Below are 15149 nucleotides of genomic sequence, written 5' to 3' on the forward strand. Positions count from 1 at the left end.
GGAGGGAGGGGGGGACGGTCCAGCAGCTGGAGAGAAGGCGTCGATCGATTATATACGATGAATTATTTGCGGTTGCAGCTCGTGTGCAACTCGTGCACAAAGAGAGTCGCGCGCACAAATCCCCTTCACGCCGAACTTCGCTCGCGCATAACATTATTATTCCGTTCGCATGATTTTATCAAATGACTGACGAACGGGGCCGAAGCCTCGTATTTGTGCGTGCGCGCTAATTTCATTATCCGCGGCTCCGTGTTAAACTTTCGCGATGAGGACGCAATTGGTTTGTATCGCGTTCTCCATCATCCGAGCCCAGCATTTTATTCCTTTGTTGCGTGCCGGACGATGGCTGTCGGCGAATACTCGGTGGAAATTTTCTGCGCGTTACCCGCGCCGCAATGAAGTGCTACAAAAAACAGATTTTCGCTTGTCCGAGCATAAATGCCGCTGAATATTTGCGATGGGACGCTTGCTCCCTCCTTCTCTCTCTCTTTCCCTCTCTAGCTATCTATTACAAAAATGCAGACTTTTATGATGTGAATAAACATTGGTCCTCGGATTTTTATCGGACGCATTCGGTATTTACTGAATTCCTACGCGCGATTCGCATAATCCATCTTCGCGATCGCATTCGATGCCGACGGGGTGAGGTGGGTGTCGACGATAGGTTCACTCGCACGCACGCATGATTCATCCGCGCGCACGCAGTGTCGGCTTCACTCGTGTCTGAAAAGAATCCCACTGTTGTTGCATCGGGAACATTTCGCGCGAATCGCGAGATCGATGGCGCGTGTAAGGGTAATGTCAAAAATGACACGTCCGCGCAGACGAATGAGAGAACGAGTATTTTTCAAGCGTACCCTCGTTCGGTTTTTTTTTCGGTAGGCGTCTCAGCGCCGTGAAATCCCTTTTTCCCGTTCTTCCCCATCGTTCATTCAAGCTTTTGCTTTTCTTTCGTGCCGTCTGATGCCACTTCAACCTTCTCCCTGGTTACTCTTTACTTCACCCCCCCCCCACTCGGGGGGGGGGNAATTTTTCAGCGTGCACCTGTTTCGTCGGACGCGCTCGTCGGATTGCCTGGGGGGATGCGCGAAAGGGCTCCGGCCCTCCCTTTTTTCTCTCCTTCTCCTTTCTTCGTCCTCGTTATCTGTCGCTTCCTATCTATGGGGAATTCGTCGGGGTCTCTCTCGGAATACGTCGCATTGTTTCCCTCGATATGCATCACGCGGGCGAAAATGTATAAACGAGATCGTTGGAAAACGTTGCGCGTCGCAGGTGAAGACGGTTATTCTTTCAGCGCGAGATCAATCCACGCTCAGTGAGTAACTAACGAATAGCTGGCCTACCGTATATCGAGGGCGGTCCGATTGTTCCTGCCGAAATGATCGCGGGCAGGATACACAGCCGATCGACCGCTTTAATCTCCGAATTAAATCGCACGCGATTAAAATACCGTACAGTCTCGAAAATTGCGATAACGCCGAAGCGGCGCGGCCGAGTATCGCGTGGATCTAGACGGTTCGGGACAGGCCTCGTCGTCGAGAAAACGAGCCCGAAGCGGCCGTGACGTACATTCACGGAGCGTGAAGTTACGATAAACGGTCGCGATGTTGGGACAAGCCGGATAAGAGGCAGCCGCGGCCGGGTGACTCGGTTTTTGCGGCAGTGAGTGTTGCACGAAATAGCACTGGCAACGAGCTCGCGTCTAGAGGCAGTAACCCGACCGAGAAATAAAGCCACCCGGAGAGAGAATGAGGGAAAGCAGGACAGAGGGAGAACGGCGAGGCTTATCGCTCGAGGTTAAGTTCCCGAAGCGGGCGAATAAAATAATACGGAGCGCGACGTCGCGTGGAGGAGCATTCACGACGGAAATCGAAGGACCAGTCGGGAAGTAACGGTCTCCTTCGAATCGAATACCAACTTACACTCTTTCCTCCGAACAAGCCACGTCCTCCCTGACAGACCTCTTATTAATCGACGCCGAAAAGATAATGCTTGTAAAGCACATGTTGCATGGAAGCGCACAGGAAGCACGAAAGAGGCGAAAGGAACGCGAGTAGGTGCGAAAGTGGGTCATACGGAGTAAAGTCGACGGGAAGGAAGATAACATGGAAGAGCAAACGAGCGAGCGAGAGAGAGGGAGAAGGAGAGCTAGTGAGGATAAGCGGCAAGATTAACGAGCTAAAGTCGAGAAGAAGCGATGGATGGATGGTGCAGGCCGGAAACAGGAAAATATAAACGAACGGCGTAGGGACGGAGGGTGTACGAAGGTACGGAGGAAATGTTAATGACAGAGTACCGGTGCGATAGAGTGACGTCGCGCAGTGAGAGAGCGGGGGAGAGGAGGAAGTCGGCGCTCTCGTGCGTGCCTATGAAGCTCGCACATTCCGTAACGCTCGTCTGGAAATGATAGGGTGGATGTACACGGGGCTTAGATTTGATACAGCGATGGCTCTAATTTCGACTCCGTCTCTCTTTCTCTCTCCGAAAGAGCGGCTTCCTCGTTCCCTCTTGCGATCCGCCTCGTGATTAGTCGTAGGGAGACCGCCGCGGGCTCGGAAGACGGCGAGAGAGTAGGCCGCTCGTACTTCTCGCAGAGAGGGTTCGGCGAAAGCGGAATTGGCTGTTGGCCGAGCTGCGACTGACATTTAATCTCGGCAATTCCGTCGCCGCCGCCATCGCCGCCATCGACGCCGCGTGTGGATCAGATCGAGTTCAATGCGTGACAGGAAATTTCCGCGACAGTAACCAGCCCGCGGAGCGCTCAGTTATTATGCGTGTCGGGATTATTTGGGAGATAATACCTCGCGAACAATCGCCAATAACCGTACGATTCACTCCGCAGTTCACGGTCTATCTTACGGTTTGCTGCATCTTTTGGGGGGGGGGGGGGAAATTTNGAAATTTCAACGCGATTGGGACATGCGCTCGTCGAGCTCGTCGATTTTGACGCGCCCGAACAAATCGCTAAAAAACAGTATGACGCGTCTCTTTTCCCTTATTGCCTCTGGTCGTCCCCAGAGGAGAAAGAGAAGGATAAAAACACAGAGAGAGAGAGAGAGAGAGAGAGAGGGAAGGAAGCGGACGTGGCTAACACCATACGTTCGAATTCACGATAGCTCCCTGCCGCGACGACGACGACGACGACATTGTGTACCAACCGCGTTAATTGACGTTTGGCGCAACGCGAGGTAAAATGTACAGGTTATTGGCACATAAACGGCAGAGAGGCGTTAACAAACACGGGAAACCTACAAACTAGATCTCCGCCGGAAGCCTCTCCGACTGTCGTTACTGTCTATTTATGAATATGCAACAGTCGCGAGCGCACGTACGTTCGAGCCCCTCGCTCGCGACGAGGCTTCGAACGTTCGTAACGTCATTTGCTTGCCGTTGCATTAATTATCGTCGTCGAACGATAACGAGCGAGCGTTCTCGCGGCGCGTGAAAAAAGTTCCGCCGTCGGCCATAAATCTAAATCTGCGCGACGCTCGACTTCGCAATAAAGCTGTCGGGAAACGTTATAATGTTGAACCGCGTAGTTATGCATAAGCATAAATAATTCAAAAAAATTCACGCCCACATACGTACGCACACACACACACACACACACACACACGCAGAGACACGTATGCACGCGCGCGCGCGATGCGAGCTGGTCGGACGGAATAAAAGAACCTCGAATGGCTGGATTTGCGAATTAAAAACAAGCATTTTCGTTTACGCTCTCGCGCGTATTCTCATTATGAATATTCGGACGGAGCGTTCCCGCGAGGTGTTGTCGCCCGCCGCGCTTGGAAACTATCGCGATAAAGTCGCCGCTTTATTCATCAACGCTCGGTGCCGTACGTGCCAGGCGAGATTGAATCGTACTTCACGGCGTTGCTTTGGAATACAAACCGTACCGGACTCGGGGAATACCCGATTCAAACCTGATACCGGGTAGCCGCGCGGAGTAGACACTGTCGAATATCGCAGGTGTGGATGCGCGCGCGACATGCGATACAGGCATAATGCGAAATTATGGGAAAACACTGCGGAGTCGGCGCGTTATCATCATTATTACTAACATCATCGCGTGTAAGCCTCTGCTCCCGTCGTGTAAACCGCCGATCCATCCTGACGCGTTTCGATCGAGCGACCGACTCGCTGCTCGCGAGCGTCGTCCGCGCGAAACGACGGAAGATGTTTGAGAAGCTCGGCACGAAGCTCACGCCTGCCGAATCGAAAGCGCGAAGGAGAGGCACGCACTCGCGCGAGACGCGCAGGACGTTCGTTGTGGAAGAGGGAGGACCACCGGAAAAGCTCGCTCCTCCGTCGGCTCTCCCCCCCCCCTCCCGCGTTTCTCTCCGCGCCTCTTCGTCCCTTCGTGTACAGTGCCAGTCAGGCTTGCATTGTTTGAGTTATCACAATGGCGGAACAAAACCTCAACCGGGGGATCGAACTCCACTCCAAAGCCCGAGCGCTCTCTGTTGCCTTTCCCCTCGGCGGAGGCGCCGCCGTTGCTGCCTTCCTTTCCCTTCTCACCCCCCCCCGTGCTCAACTCGCCGTACCACTCTTGTCGTCCCTCGTCTCCGTAGCCCCCTTCTGTCACCCTTCCCCTCCCCTCCCAGGTCGGCAAACAACAAAACTACCCCCCGTGGCACCGCCGCGTGGCGCGCATTCCGCCCTTCCTTTTCTCCGCTCTCTCTCTCTCTCTCTTTCGGACTATCTTTCCCTCGTCCCTTCTCGGCCGTCAACCCCTTCCCCACGGCATCTCTTCCGCCGCTATTGGCGGTAGAAGCTGCCGCTTTTCGAAATGCAAGTACCAACCGCAGGGAACAAAAGGCAAAGGTTGGCGGTGCAAGATGAGCCCATTGTGTCGGCATGAGCGCGCATATACGTCGATGTTTTTCGAATTGCGAGCGAGCCCGGTGCTCTCCTCCTTGGCTCGCCGGATAAATGTTCGCATTGTGGAGAAATTAGTCAGGCTTCCGACGAAGGTATCCGGGTCCAATGCCGCATTGCCCGTCTGGAAACGTTTACGAGGTGCTAATAATATTCGCACAGGTGAGTCGACCGAGCGAAGTGCAGCTAATGCGGTTCAGCGTGACGTCGGGAAATTTACGATCGAATGACAGCGCGCGAGCGTTTATACGAATTTAGAACATAAAAATTCCATCGACAGTGTGAACCTCTTCGCGATCGCAAAATGCCATCATCAGCGCGCTTCAGGATGTAAAGTTTATTTTTTATAAATATTCCTTCGTTCATTTCACCAATTTCCCGCGACGCTGATATTTCCGTTCCTTTAACAGCGAGCCGGCAAACACGCGAGTGACGTTTAACCGATTCTAGATTTTCGCAATTTCGCCAGCGGACATGAAAACTCAGTTATCCGAGACGGATTCGCGCGTTCCTTCCTTCGAATCCTCGCGTGTCGCGGCCTTCTATCGTCACGCTCGATTATCGTTTTATAAATTCAGCGCGTCAAGTTCGCTCGGCGAAATCTCCGCGACTCGTTTATCCGTTCGAACGAGAAATTACTTCTTGTTGCGCCGCGAAAATTGCGCGTCAGTGGTCCTCCAATCGACGGTAGAGCGGCTTCCGATGTTGCGCGACACATTTATTTAGGATACGCGGGGATAATGTAACCAACGTCTGCCTCACGTCGCTACTACAAATGGGAATATAACCAAAATTAACGTTCCTTGTCAATTGCATTACGATTTAATGTCTCGAATAGCAACGGTGACGTTTGTTCGATTTGTTCACTTAAATTGATGGTGTCTGCGATTTGAACGAATTAGCGCGCTTGAAGCATGCATTGTTATCTCCACGACCGAGAGCTGGGCGCAATCGCGGACGAAGTTGAAGACCACTGTCGTGCGACGAGAAACATCGAAGTTGACCGACGCGAGACGGGGCTACAAATCCGGAGGGACTGGTCGGATGTACCGCGCGATGATCGGAACGTGTCCGATCTGTTCGCATTGCCGATCTCGGACGCGAACTACGTATTCTTCCTATATGTTGTCGTAAAGTAATACACTTCTCTCACTCTGTCTCTCTCTATCTGTCTATCTCTTTAACTCTCTTCGAGAGAGAGAGAGAGCGGTATCGTCCGTGCAGTTATCGCGGCGACGAGATTCTTTCCGTCTTCGTCCATTTTCCAGCGCTCGCGCGACTCTATCGCAACAAATTTCATCGATTCCCCCGGCCATTTTTCTTCCACCTCGCGTAGCCGCCGGCCCCGCGCGTCGTCCTCCTTCACCGATCAGCACACCCTCGTCGCAGCACGGCTCGACGTGTTTTTCTTACGGTTTTTACTCTTCTTACGATCGTCTTTTACGGCCGTCGCTGGCCGCGCTCTCTCGATGGCGGCGGTAGTTTTAGCGAGTATCTTACATTCGTTTATTCTTTATTTTACTTTTTATCTCGTCCCTCATCCGCTCTCGCGAGCGCGCCTCCTCGAAGTCTCCTCGACGGCCGGCGATCGGCCGCTCTTACGAGGAAACGGGATTCTCTCTCGTCGCCACCTCCGCTCGATTCCCCGTTACTCTTTCATGCGCCGTTTTGCCGTCGCACGGTATCGTCGCACTTTGAAACAGACTTTAAAGGATTTTCATGCGCTTCGTAAGCGATAGGGAATATAAAACATTGCCGTCGCGAGATCTCTCGGATCTTTACCGCGGAAAAAAGGAAACGCTCCATTTATTTGCCCATAGTGTTCGCATAACGCCGACACGCAATATTCGTCCATTTTCTCGCCAATGTGTATATACATATGTATGTGTTTGTATGTATTTATATTCACATATACATATTGAAATACACCATTCTCAGAGACAAATCCCGCGCTAATCGCGCACGTGCGATCGCGAGGCATAGATTAGTACGTTGAACTCGGCCGGCAACTTGGAACGCAAGCATATTAATCTGCAGATATGTGGGACGTATGGAATTAATTTCAAACAATTGGCCCGCACGAAGTTTCGTACGGGCCGATTACGAGACGATAGCGGCCGACTCGCGCCGGTTCGCGTCTTCCGAAGAAACTCGAGATCGATTTCGCTCGTTGATTAGCGCGCCGAGCGTGCTCGCCGTTACGTCCTCGGCAATGTCAGCCGGGCTACTCTCGGCGATTCGAATCGTCGGTCCCTCACACGAGAGGCCAATTCTCCTCGCTCGGTCTCATCGTACCGTCGTATAAAATACAATCTCGCCGGCTTCTTATCCGACGGATAACAACGCAATTCGGAGCGGAAATCGACTCGTTCGTAACTATCCGGCTAATCGACTGGATTCTAAATTAGCGGCCGAATATTCGGGCGTCACGGATTTGCGGTGCACGTCCGCGACCAAAATCGATCCCACCTCGGAGATTGTGTTGCGGATAGGATTGCCCTCGCTTCTTGGCACGAAGGATCACTTGGATGCGACTTCGCGCGGTACCCGAGGCGTAACCACACAATGGAAACCTGACGGCGGCGTATGACGTTACCCTCCTGATAATTACCGTTCGCCGGATTAAAGGTGGTGAGGTTTCAAGTTGCTTGTGATGATATCGCATAGCAAAAGTATGCCTCTCTTATTTGCTTTATTTATCGTCCGCTTTAACAGTGGCATTTCTTGAATCGCGCAGACTGCTGTCCTGATACCTCGTAAAAAGAATTCATTTCGCGTTGTATACCGCGAAGAATCTAATTCTGGAGAGAGTTTCAGGAATGGCGAATTATTAATAGCGGAAAATAAGTCGCAAGTTGTTTTCATATTTTCGCAGTGCAAAGAAACAAAAAGAAACAGGGGACATAACGGAGAGACGGAGAACTTTCATTTGCTCGCGCGACACACTATTTATATCAGCACGTCTCCGATAATATCCGAAATATCCGATATCTGGAAGGCAATGTTTCGAGGCATTTTCCGCGAGCTCGCTGGCGCTTCGGCTTACGATCATGCCTGGGGAAGGTAAAATTATTTTGACGAGCGCGCGCGCGCGCGCGTTTCAACGTATCATTAAAGTGCGATTGATTCTCGTCGTGCAACATATTTAATTATTCAGTTAGCTAGAAGAGCGACATTTTGTGATGATCGTGATACACCGGAGTATTGAAATACAGATTCGACAAATGAAAAAATAATACATATCTCTGTATGAATGCGCGTGCGTATGTGCGTACGATCGGGTGTGCGCGCGCGTGTACGCGATGTATGAATAAATGAAAATTTAATATCACAGCCCATTAAATTATACACCGCTTCTATTCTACCCGAATGGTCGTGCGGAATATTTATTTAATAGAAACCGACAATTTAAAATGCATCGAGCAGTCGATCAATTTTTTATTGCACGATAATCGCGCGCTATTTCTGGACTTTTAGCGCAGTCGCATTCAGTTGCCGTACATGTGCATTTTATTGTGCGTGTGAAATGGCAGCGAAATATACGATCTGATCGCGCTGTGTAATAGATTTACGAATCTATTATGAATAACTTGATCGCAAATAAATTCGTACGTCTAATGTTCTACCGGCGTTGCAGCCCGGCCGGATTTGCGATCTCGCGTTTGGCTGTGCTCGCGCCGTTTGAACCACTCGATCTCTGCCATAATGGATATTCATAGAGCGATATACCGGGAAGAAAAAAATACACCGATCAACATGATATGACGTTCGGCCGATAGCCTATTCGCCATTTCATGCGCCTCGCTGAACGAACGCATCGGATGTTAAAACAACGTGACACAGACGATTGTCATTTTATCAGGCGCGTGCGCGACCGCGGAGTAGACGCGATAAACACAAAATTACGGAATAAACGCGATTAATTACTATCGCATATATCGTTTTGATGTCCTTGCGGGGCTTTGCGGACTATTGCAAATGCGGAAACGGCATTTTGAATTATTATGCCGAACAAAATTCGCACTGTAAAGCGGCTAAAGTTGTCCGCTGCCAATTATACGCACAACAGTGAAATGCAATGTTAACTACTTGTTTCGCTCAGCGTAAATAAACTGATCTCCCGCCGATAATTGCGTCGGGTACTACACGGTGTACCGTACGCGTGCGTTGCATTCCGCGGAATTATCAACGGCCAGGGAGGGAGAGGGGACGCTATGATATCACAAGGAAGCACCCGAGGCCGTTTCGAGCGCGAGCTTTGTGATCTCGAAAGTCAAGCTCCTCCGCGTCGTCGACGATCGTCGCACTCGAACGGTTCAGCTCGGCTTCCCGATCAGTAGACCTGGCGCGAACACTCGATTCGTCGGCCGATGCCGAATTGATCGCGCCATCATGCGCGCTCACCAACGTAATCCATCTCGCAACGGTAAAGCGGATTTACTCCCGTAAATCAGCGCCGATCGGCCCGCGTCGTCAAGTTCCGCGACTTGGGGAAGAAATACAGCGGCGGCGGTTTCGATTTTTAACCCCGCGCGAACATAATTATTGGCCGGAACTCTTGAATTCAATTTGCCGCGCTCATGCAAATTAGATGCACGATCGGATGAGTGAAACGCCGAGTAGAATTTGCTAATGCGCCCATTCCATATTCGATTGGAAAATTATTAACACGCCGGGTACATTTCCAGGGGTATGAATAACGTCAGCAATTTTAGTGGTTCGCGCGCGCGACGCAGGTGTCCTTCGAGACTGGCAACCCTGAAGAATCCCGTAGGTGGTGTAACAGCGGCCGCGACGTTTCTTCCCTCGCACATCTGCCTAGGTAATCACGCTCGGTCCACTGTTTTATCCTTCATTCCCTTTGTTCCACGACCGACTTTCCTCTCCGCGCCACGTTCTCAGCGCCGCCGGTAGAACGTGCAAAATGGAATTTGCTGGCGTTAAGTCGGAGTGCTTACGGTGCTTTATTTCTTCGCGCGCCCCGCCGTCTTTCCTTCGCCCGCTCGCTCGCGCACGGCGCGAAGAACGACCTCTCTTCGTTAGTCGCTGATTATTCGGCTCGTTACCATTCGCATTCCACCGTTCTCTCTCTCTCTCTCTCTCTCTCCCCCCCCCCTCTCTTTTTCCTTCTCTGCGCTCTACCTTCTTTCCCGTCGAGATAAGCACGCGCGACTCGTAAAATTAGTAGTCGCCGTTTACGAGTTCTTCGGCTGGGATGTCGCGCGAATTCAATTTACGCGAGTAGATGGACGCTGGCCTTTGCCCGTTGTGTGAGAGAAACCGGCACGGCAGAAGAAAGAGGTAAAACGGAGCGAGAAGCAGAGAAAAAGAGAGAGAGAGAGGCCACGAAGCAGAAGGTAATACACGATGAGAGTGAGAGAGCATAATTAGATAAAAAGCGGCGAGCGACGAAGAGTAACACCGTTTTCACCGTCGAGAATTTCCGATACCTCGTCGCACGACGAGATGAGATATGACGAGTCCTCCACAAAGAGATCGAAAGACACGACCGTCGAGATCGGTGACGGTGGGTGACGTTGGATCAATGTGGCAACTCTTCCCCATTGATAGCGTCCCGTGTACACCCGATATCTGGTCGATAACGTGCGACTCGGTGGACCGTGGATGCGCTTATACGCTTATGTGACCAAGGCGACGCGGAGAAATTGGCGGAGGAACGACGCGGGGGGGATCGGACGGCCGGAGATGGCGGAAAACCGTGTAGGTTCCTCGTGTCTACCTTCGATGGGAGGTTACGAGGTAGAGAGGGGGGGGGGGTAAGTCTGCTGCTGCCGATAGAATAAAGTTGTCAGCCACGGGCCGAGACATCCCGTCCGAACCGCCTCGTAAATCTCTCGAAAGTTTCGCCGACGAGGGACGTTTTTTTGGCGCTTTTGCTACCCTGCGCGCACAAACACATAGTTCGAGACACGACGCTCGCGTTGCGACCTCTGTCCCCGATTTTGACTATCTCTGTTGTTGGCACGCGACTATATTTACGCAGAGCAGGGGGAAGACGAGGAGATGACGGTTGTCTGCGGCGTTGAATTTTTACAAGCAACCGGGATAGTGGAGCGACAAATTTCGACGCGCATCTTTCGGGTATGTGTTTTCCCTTCTTCCGCGCGTTATTTAATTTCGAGGTTTCACGCGAAGCGCGAATTTCTCCTCTATCAATTTCTTACGGCGATAACAAATTGTTTACATAATATATTCGACGACCGCGTCTCCTTCGATCCACCGATCGCTGGTACACTGCGCGTTGCGTCACGCGTCCCACTTAACGCGTAATGCACTCTCTCTCTCTCTGCCTCTCTCAGGATGAGAATATGCTAAAGCACTATGACGATGACGAGCGGTACTAATTAATGTGACTAGCGCTGCCTCGTGTAGCATGTATCTTTGATATCGAAAGCAATCCGGAATAATTTCGCTCTTGCATCACTCGTGGTACGCGCTTCGTGCGCGCACGATGCTCGATCGTAATTACAACGAAAGCCGTAATGCAGCTTCATGATATCAATGTACACGTCGGTATTACGATTTCAGTTAGCCGCGTTGTTGCAGCCGGCCTAAATCGGGATTCCTGTTGCCGCATAAGAGGTCGTCGCTTTTGCGGGCTAACGACCGCAGCCATTGCGGTCCACGATGTTTTGCTTGACTTCCTAAGGAGAGTCCGTAAATCACGGCTAAACGGGTTACGATCCCCGGTCGTTATACCGAATTTTCGCATAATACACACGGGACTGTGCCGCCAAATTTATACGAGTCATTACAAACACCATGCTTTATACAGAGTTTCTGCGTCGCTCGCTAATTGAAACAAAAAATTCTGCCCGCTCGTCCCCCCCCCCCCCCCCNCCTGTCACCCTGCAACACGGCCGGCGTGTATTCGCGAGTAAAGGCCGTTAATCGCGACTAGCTTAGCCGGAAACATTTACAATGCTTACCTCGCGGGATTAATTGACAGCGACAGCGAGCGTCGCGCGACATGATTCCGAAAATAACCGTACCGCGCCGTTAATTAATCTAATGATTTAAATAAATAAAGGAACGAACACAGCGCAGAAAAGAGAGGCAGCTCTTGATGTGTGATGTTTTTTATTAATTTACCTGCTCGTTAGCGGAACGTTGCGGGATGCCCGTGGCGATATTTTCATCCGAATAAATAACGCTCACGACGACATCCAAACCCGTACTCTCCACGCGATCTTAGTTTCTCCTTTTTTCTCGACGAGAGAGAAGCACAGAGGTGAGTCCGCGTCGGAAAAGTGTCTCGAAACACTGATGCGCCGTCAGCTTCTCGGCTAATGTAAGAACGACATAACTCCGGAGTTACCTCTTACCTGCTTCTCACGATGTCAGGAAATACGTTTTCTTTGCCCGGATCTTGCTCAACGGTATTAGGAAGAATTACATCGTTCTTATCCCCGCCGAACATAAATTATTCCACTCCGCGTGGAGAGAAATAGATAGATAGAGATAGGTAAGCAGGTAGATGGATAGATAGATCGCTAGATAGAGAGAGAGAGAGAGAGAAAACACACACACACACAGAGAGAACTCGGGAAGGTTCATTTCATTCGAGCATGAAGTCTCCCTCTTCTTCTCGCTGTTAAATCTTCGGCCGAGTTACGCGAAACGCGCTTTGATACCTTAGCTGGGTAATTCGGTCGCCATGCGCCATTCGAAGCGAAATCCTAATCGCGAATGCGATCTGACGCGCGCGCACGTACGTACGTACGAGCATGTTGAACGAAACGCGCGCGTGAAAGCAGCGGACCCGGGCATGTTCGCCGACGCCGGCGAACACGTTCGAGACACGTACCAAATGTCACCGCGGTAACGCCGCTGTTGAAGGCTCGCAACATTGTACGGGCGGCTCTTCCCTTCCACGCCGCTCTGCAACGCTCGGTCGAGTGGCGCACCACGTGCGTCGTTAACGGCACTTCCTGAACGCGGCCTCGTTTCCACGCACCCTCTTCACCGTGACACCGGGAGACACGGGCCGTGTCGAAATGGGATGTAATAATCGTCGAAATAAAAGGTCGGAAATTTGAGGGGCTCGGGAAGCCGGATCGCGCGACGTCTCTCGTCCTGAGCGAACGCCGGCATGTTCTCCGCGCAGCGTCGATTGCAAGCAGGAATAGAATAATCGCGGCGTTCATACCTCGCGAACCCCATCCTGTCGTCATCATCGACGCGTTTACCCCTCGAATTGCGCGAAGAAATCGCGCGGCAACTGTGAGTAAGATTAATTATACGCGGTAAAGGGGCGTGAGCGAAATGCGACTGTTGCTGACGGATGGCGCGGAGAGCGCGAAGAAACCTTAACATTTATTGCCGGCGAATACAGCGCGGCACGTGAAAAAAACCGGCGGAATATTATTATACTGCATCATAGTCACTCGCAAGGCGCGGAGAAAAATGCTTTTGCATCTGCGGCTGACTAACGTTGGGATATAAGTAATGGTTGCGCGAATTTCCTGCGGGGCGATGTGTTACCGGTGTGTTTTCCACGGACCGGGCGATACGCCAGTTTCTTATTGCCGCGGAAGCCGCCGGCTTTTATTGCGAGTAAAAAGTGCATATCAAGAGGGGGAAACCGCGGGCGGAGTAACCACCGCCGGCGGTATAAACACCCGCGGCTCACGCGGGACGTCAAAAACTCGCGCGTGCAATTGTAACCCCCCTCCTTCCCCCGCTCGGGACGAGTCTGGAACTGGCTCTCGCTTCGAATTATTTGCCCGTCCATTCGAAACCACTCTTACCGAGCCCTTCGCGAAGCGGTTTAACGATGATAATTATAAGAGAGAACTCTCTCGAGTGCGCTCGGGTAGACACCGCGCTCGCTCGTTCGCGAAAGGAACGTCGTACGTGAACAATGAAATCAAATGGTACTATCGTGAGAGCATTTTCTACTGAGCTGAGAAAGGCGATAGCATCCTCGAGCTCCTCGAATGAGTCTTCCTCGCTAAAGCACGGTACAATCCTTTTGAAATCCTCGATGCCATTAAAATGTCCAATCTCGCGCTCGGAAATTTGTTTCCTCCCTCTGTACTCGCTTTATTATTTCATTATCGCATTACGCTGCGCCGCGTAGCCGAGTTACGTCTTTGAAGCGGCGCGGTCTAATCATATGGAAATACAGCAGTCGATATTCGCGTTAATATTCTCCGTCCCTTCAGAAAGAACGTCCGACAAAAGGCGCGCTCCACATTTAATACCCGCGGTAAGACTATTCAGCCGGCATACATTTCCATCGTTTAGTCGCTCCGCTTAACTAGCTTGCGAATAACAAGCTCGACGCGCAATCAAACGCGATGAAACGGAGACGGCCGTCGAGAGTAGTGCTAAATCGCGGTAATAAATATCAGATGTCGCGCGCGCACGGCAGCTATCGATCGATGTGAGCGATCTAACGAGAAGAGAGCGGCGGGGCCAAGTATATCGCAACGCGGACGAGCGAGCGAGAAATCGATACGCCTCGTTGCGAAGCGCGGATGTATTATCGCCGGTCTTCCGTGTCCTCTCTCGTCGACGCGATCGCGAGTTGAAACACACCGCGATCGACAGACAGACAGACAGAGAGCTCGAGAGCGCGGTAACGTCGCGCGGCATTCGCGCGGGGAGGAGGTAAAGTCCGCTCCATTATCATCCCCTAAATCACACCGGTAACGTTTTTGGGACGGTCGTAACTCCGGACTCGGATGTTTTTGGCCTCATTAGTAGCCGTCTCTTGGCTTGATGCGCTACATGGAGGAGGGTCCCGTTAGGCCAAGAGGGAAGCTGAAGGACCACGCCGGCGAGAGGGTGGCGGCGAGGACGAGGGAGGCTGAGAGAAGGAGTGGAAGGAGCTAACAGTGGCTGCGATTAATATTCCCCGGTTCTACCGGCAGAGAGAAAGAGAGAGAGAGAGAGAGAGAGAACACCCCGTGTCTCGCCGTCTCTGTGTACCAGGCTTTCCTCTCGTGTGTTTGCGCTTTGAGTCACAATCACCGACAACGTCGACGCCCGCGTCATCGCTACATATCTTTTGAGCCCCGTGTTATGTGTAATATCACGCTGAATCGGAAGCACTTTGCGGCGTGACAGCGATTAATTAACGTACACGTAGCTGTCGTTTCCCCGCTCCCCCGCTACCCACGACGATTAGGTGAGCTCTGACGCACTCTAAGGACGATTACAGGGGATATATCGAGTGCGACGGGATCGATCAACGACACCACGGTCGAGATGTACAAGTGTTGAGTCGGAGAATTTTG

The 15149-nt window shown here is 51.7% G+C and overlaps 1 protein-coding gene across 1 annotated transcript in view; it reads left to right on the forward strand.

Annotated features, from left to right (window-relative positions):
* LOC106743275 (tyrosine-protein phosphatase Lar) overlaps positions 1 to 15149 on the forward strand; it is a 350035-nt gene that overhangs the window by 6461 nt on the left and 328425 nt on the right. The window lies entirely within an intron of this gene.

This window comes from Dinoponera quadriceps, unplaced genomic scaffold (genome assembly GCF_001313825.1).
Source record: "Dinoponera quadriceps isolate SergipeBrazil2010 unplaced genomic scaffold, ASM131382v1 scaffold616, whole genome shotgun sequence".
NCBI lineage: Eukaryota > Metazoa > Arthropoda > Insecta > Hymenoptera > Formicidae > Dinoponera > Dinoponera quadriceps.